Below are 6,529 nucleotides of genomic sequence, written 5' to 3' on the forward strand. Positions count from 1 at the left end.
AGCTTGTAATAGTGAAGAAGGTGAAGAAAGCAGCTAAAAGGGGCTGTGGAGAAATGCCTTAACAGCAAAATGGAGGCAAAATGAGTATATTGCTCACTGGAATCGCTGGGTGCGAAAGGTTAGAAACATGATGTTAGCTAGAAAGGCTCTAAGGTCAAGTGATTTAGGGTAGGGCATCTGTGCGTGGTTGTGGATAGACTGGAGGACCTCAATACAGAGGGAAAGGGTGAGTATAATCTTACAGGAAGGACTCAGAGAACAGACTGGAAGAAATGGGATCCTTCTAAATAAACTTTAGAAATAACCTCAGAAATGATGAAACTTCATTTCTTCATTAGAACCTTAGAAATGAAGGAACTCATAAATGACAGGCTTGATTTTTTCATTAAAGTAGAGGAGGAAATAATTCTAGCAGGCTGGTATTTTATTGGGAGTTGGGAAGCGGGGCTAAGGAAAGCAATGGAGAAGAGGTGACATTTGGGTCATGCCTCTCAGGTAGCATCGTATGTCTAGCTATTTCACAACCAACAATTCATCAGTGATTTGCTTATCAGTGAGTAATAATGTACTGCAAACAAGAGTTATCAAGACCTTTCTCCACAGCCCCTTCTGACGTCCTTCTTTGATACTCTGTTACACCAGTTACCTCAGGATTATCTATCATTTGTCAGGTAGACAAGGATCAGAAAAAGAATATTCAAGAAAAGGAAACAGTATTCACTAAAACAGAATTGATAAAATGCAGCAAATAGGCCAGTATGGCTGAAGTATAGGATGTTAGATTGTATGAATGGTTAGAGGTGAGTGCAAAAAAGTAATCTGAGAGCTCAATGAGGAAGGGAAAGCCCATACCAAAGAGTTTGGATGTGATTCTCAATGGGGAACTCATGTAGATTGCCTTCCTCTGGTTACAGTGTATGATATTGATTGTGCTGATGGTACATGACAAGGTAGGGTTCTTCTGGGGCTTGGAATGGGAACTCTGTCAGGGATGGGAGTTCCTCAGTGTGTTGGGGGCTAGAGGTGAGGCAAGAACTTCCCAGCTGCTGGGAATAATAAATAATTAAAAAACAATAAATAAGCTTAACAAAGTGGCCATTGAGGGTAATGCCAGGCCCTGCATCAGGTAGAGGAGTGGGTGACTCTAGTAAAGTCATGAGAGACAGTCTAGTCTTCAGTGTCGCCCAGGATGCTCTTTAGGGGCCCTCCAGTACCTCTACCACCTTCTTGATATCATCAAATTTAGCAGCTTTCCCTAGATGGCTGGTCAGATCCGTGACAGACTCTTCACAGTGCCATAGGCTGCAAGCGCGATACTCCGGGCAGCACTATGACCTTCATGCCCTCGTTTGCTAGAGGGGACACCCACAGTCTCTGGGTGGCATTGATGGCATGAACTGTGATTATAAGTTTCTCCATTATGTGAAAGTATCATGGATGATCTTGGGCAGAATGGCCAAGTGGTTGGTGGTTCAGATGGCATTGCTGACAATCTTGAGAGAGTTCTCATATTTCTCATAGTTCACTCCCATTGCACATATGGGGGATCAGCAGAAGGGGTAAAGATGAGGACTTTTGTGGCTTCACCTTCTCGTGACTTCAGCTTTCTCAAAGACAGTGAAGACACCAAGGGACTCCATAGTGACATCTCCCAATTTGATGTTGGTGGGGTGTGGCCTAATAGAGATTTTTAACTTAGTATGCATAGGATATAACTACTATGTTCCATGAATTTACTCCTGATGATGACTTCATTGGTATGTGACAGATGGAGAGGAGAGTTTACCTAGAGGGCAGTATGGAGTTGGGCACATGGCTGAGGCATGGAAGTACAAAGATATCACTTGGGAAGATGTGCCTGGCCAAGCTTCTTTTAAGTGTTCTTGCATAGTTCAAGGGCCAAACAAGAAGCTCAAGTTTGCATCAGGATAGGCCTGTGGAAATTCTGAGAGCACCAGCCAGAGCCAGGTCACCATTCCAACTCTACTGACTTGCAACTCTTTCTTCTGCCTGGTCCCATTACTCCCCAAACCTGCCCAACCCCGACCAAAGTGCCTGACTTGATACAAGGGGGTTCACTCCCTTCTTCTTGTGCCTCACACACTTGGAATTGTAGCTGTATGTCTTGATCTTTCCTGCTTAGTTGGTCATTGCTTAGCTGAGAACAAACTATTCTCAATAGTAACCTCATTATTATTTAGGTAAATTAAGCAATATTCTTGAGAATTTAAAGGCACGTAAATGATAGAGGTGACAGCCCCCTCCATTGGCTCTCTCACAGAGTAGAGATCACTTATAATGAGGTTCTAACCATTAGATCATACTTCCTCATACATTTGATGAAGAAATAAAGATTTATGTCTAGCATTTAACATTATCACTTTGAGTTCTCATACCATTCTTTTGTTTTAAGTTTAAAAAACTGTATATTTTCTCAGTTTTGAAATCAACTCTGATTCTCAAGGAGCTTTATTATGTTGTAATAAGATTTGTACTTTATATTCTGCTTTGACTTTATATTCTAAGTGATGCAGAAAGAGAACATCCTCACATCTAGTCATTAAAAAATTTAATCTTGGGCTTAATCCTTATAAACAGGTTTCCCAGTACCACATTTAAATGCAACCCAAAGCATAGATAAAACAAAATATGTTTTGATCAGGCATAATTCACTAGTAAAATGACAGTGTTTTGTTATTTTTAAATGAGATAAGAGATGAATGATGGCTGGTAAATTGTCTCTTGTTAAAAAGTCACAGAATAAAACTATAACTCCTTCCTAAGTATTCATTTCTGATTTTGTATACTTTTGATGTACTTATCAACCACACTTATGCTTTCTGAGTTATTAAATAGGAAAGATAAGCAGCTTCATTGAATGAAACAAGCAATAAACCAATTAAACTTTACATATAGGCAGATTTCCCTATTGCATTTTTCTGATAGCTCTTCTTTGAGTTTCATGGCCATGTGGCTCTACCCCTCTCCCGTCCATCAGCCTTCATTTATTGAAGATTTTAGCACCTAACTCACAGGAGTCATGACTTCCAGAACTCCTGCCATAGTTGCAGACAACATTAACATTCTGGTGAACAACTCGTCAAGCTTCAACTTGACATCCTTAACTTACAAAACTTTTGCTTCCATTCGATGTGAGCAACCCATCTTCAACCTTAGTCTCACCAAGAAGTGCTTCATTTTGAAGTTAGAAACTCCAGTATAAAAATAATCTTGGACCACGGCTTCTTAGTCATCCAGCTTTCGCCCACCATGCCCCACTGAGCCCTCTAGTTCCTCAAGGTCCCATTCCCCTCTTTGCTTCCCTCACTTCCCTGGCTAGAAGCTTCTCTCCAATTGTTCTCCTGCCTGGGCCTTATTTTCCTCCAGTGGTACCAGCCTTCCGAGTCCTGACCTTGCCCAAATGTAAAATTGCCATTTTCTTCCTCTATGCCTAGCTACTGAATATTGCTGGAGGAAATCACAGGTTGTTGTCACCACATATTTTTGGTCCCCAAACCTCATTGAGACCCTCAAAGCAGTCCTTTGGTGCTTCTCTAGGGGGCAGCCTCTCACTTTCTTCACAGGATTAGTCACTTTTCCTTAAGTCCAAACTCCCCTGCCACCCTCTCCTTTCTCAGCAAATGACACTGCCTCATGTTTCACAGTTGAAACGCTGAAGTTGTCAGACATGAACATCTCCACTCTTATTCCTCAGGGGCCATGTTTTTCCCACTATACCACTTGGCTGACACACACAATTAGAACTCAATTAGACATAAGGGGATTATGTTAAACTAAGGCAGAACCAGGGTCATTATATTAGGATATTGGGAAACATCTTTTTGCAGCTACTGTTTTTGGTTTCATAGCAGCAAGTTTCCATCTCACAGATAGTGTGACGTAGCCCTGTACTAGGCACAGTGAACCCAATGACATCATCAACAGTCTCACTCATGTTTCAAAGATGTTCAGTGAGTGAGCAAATGTGGTGAACCACTCCTGAAGTGAATGGATAAATGAAGAAGTATAAGAAAGATTTCTGCCCAGAATGAGTTTATCATCTAATTTAGAAACATCTGAACAAGAGATTATATAATAAAGTTTTGAACCGTGTGGAATGGAAAATTAAAGACAAGGTAATATATAAGAAGATGCTAATTATATACCCTAGGTAGAGTAATTCGAACAAGAGTTTTTCTGATTTTTTTGTTTTCTAATACAAGAGAGATCACAGCCCCCAGCGCTGCATGTTCTAGATTCTCAATATATCTCAGACAAGAAAGAAAGAATGATTATTCTTCATATTGATAGAAAGTAGGCATGTTGGACCATGAGATTTAAGACAATATAGAAAGAAAAAGAGAATCCCTTCTAGGCAGTAGGGCCAAAGAAATCCATAGATAAAGGCCATTGGGTGGACAGAGGAAATTACCTCTGGGGAATGACAAGAAGAGCAGTTTAACTGGACCATCAGATGTGATAGATAGGGGGTAAGTGGGGGGTGATGAGGGAGGGAGGTGCTTGAAAAAGCTGGGCACAGAAATTTCAACTTAGGGACTAGTTTATTCAAAATTTATTAATACTGTTGGTAACAATGTTGAAGCAAATCCTATGATGGTGCACTCATATTGGAATAAAAACCCTTTTGCTTATGATTCTGTGCTAGGAGCTTGCAAGAATAAGTCTTGTCTGATTGTTAGTAAAGACTCAATGTCCTTAATAGTTATTCAACAAACATGCATATTGTCTGCCAGATGCAGGCTAATGCCCTAGAGGTGTGGGAGATATAAAGATCTATTAAAAAATCTCATGGTAGGAGAGGGAAGGAATGCATAAGCATTTTGTAATACACAAACACCTATTTATGCATATTGCACGCTTATATGTGATCACCACCAGGGGGCGATTTCCCTTCTGCTTGTAAAATTAGCTGCCAGAGTCAAGGAAAAAGTGCTTCCACCAAAGCCAGTCAAAAGAGAAATCCCTGATCTATTTTCCGGAGTCGCAGAAGACAGTAAAAGTCTCTCCCTTTGCCAGTGATAGATTTAAATAGGTTTCTAACATTAATTGTATTCCCCCATGGAAATAGTGCCATAAATAATAGTTAGGTTTTGCAGGATGATTCCAAAAGCATATATTTGAACTAATCTTGATATAGTTAGAAAAAACAAAGCCATTATATATATATATATATATATATAGGAAATATTATTTATAATTTTTATGGAAAATTTTCCCAAGTACAAACTTTCAGAACTTAACCCATTTATATCAGCGACAGCCTATTACTTCAAGGCATTAAACAAATGCCAAAGGAACAGAGATATGTATTCACGCTGAGTACTTTCCTATCTTCTGAAACGTAGGATTACTTATTAAAGAAACAATAAGGATTTACCAATACAGTTCAAGATAACCTATTTTCCCTTTTATGAAAGAATAAATGTTTAGCTTTTCTTTTGCAGGTTGATGGAGACAAGCCTCCCCTCCTACACCACCACCCCCAAGCATGTCATCGCCGTTGTCCAGGAATAAATTACAAAAATTCCAAGTCAGGTTAAAAATGAGCTGTGCTGTGCTTATCAAACAGCTTCAGGCTCTGCAAATACCCTCTGTACTGCAAACACAAAGGCACGTTCATTGTCCATCAATTTTTTTCAGCCTGATTTGCTCCCAAAGCTATCACAGGTAGAAATTCCTGTGATTAACATTATCTTCAAATGGGAAAGACAGACACTATTAGCAAGGTCCTTTCCTCATTTTGGAGCAGTGCTCTGACATTATAGCCAAATGTGACCAAGGTCCATGGTCCTCCTTCCACCTTGAGACCCAGCCTCTTTCAAGGTTCAAGATCAGTTCAGTGCCTGCTATTTCCTCTGCTAAAAGGCAGTTGGGATTATAAACCACTAATGAGCATTTTGTCCCTAGTTAAATCAATAGAAGAAACGCAGTTCTTATCTATCAAACATTTAAGATCCAATTTTTTCTTCAGTGTATCTTTAGTAGAAAATATTATACATACAAAACCCTATTCCCATAAGGTGGACTAGTTTACTGCCAAGAATGACTCGTCCAATTTGGGACTCTAGATGACGGATTATAAAATTGGATGCAGGCAGGGCCTTCAAAGGGTCATGCAGCCTCCTGAAATTATATCAGTGTTGTGTAGAAGTGTATTTTTGTGGAAGAGGGAAGAAAGTGTCATCAGATTCTCAGGTTGGTGACTCCAAAAAGTTTAACACCCACTGATCTAGATCCCGTTTCTCTTTTTTTTGTTTTTGTCTTTGCTTTGACATCTGATTGCCAAGAGTATCGACTCTAGGATTAGAAACACAGGAGTTGAAAGTCTGATTTGTTTGCCACTTAATAGCTTTGCAATTGGGGAAAATTTTTATTTATTTATATTTATATTTTGTTGAGGTAACATCGGTTTATAACATTATATAAATTTCAGGTGTACATCATTATATTTCAGTTTCTACGTAGATTACATCATGTTTACCACCCAGAAACTACCATCCATCACCAT

The 6,529-nt window shown here is 39.5% G+C and overlaps 1 pseudogene; it reads right to left on the reverse strand.

Annotated features, from left to right (window-relative positions):
• Positions 1-908: 908 nt before the first annotated feature.
• Positions 909-1,541, reverse strand: LOC124240738 (glyceraldehyde-3-phosphate dehydrogenase-like; annotated as a pseudogene).
• Between the last annotated feature and the right edge of the window lie 4,988 nt (positions 1,542-6,529).

The sequence above is a fragment of the Equus quagga genome, chromosome 6, assembly GCF_021613505.1.
Source record: "Equus quagga isolate Etosha38 chromosome 6, UCLA_HA_Equagga_1.0, whole genome shotgun sequence".
NCBI classification, from domain to species: domain Eukaryota; kingdom Metazoa; phylum Chordata; class Mammalia; order Perissodactyla; family Equidae; genus Equus; species Equus quagga.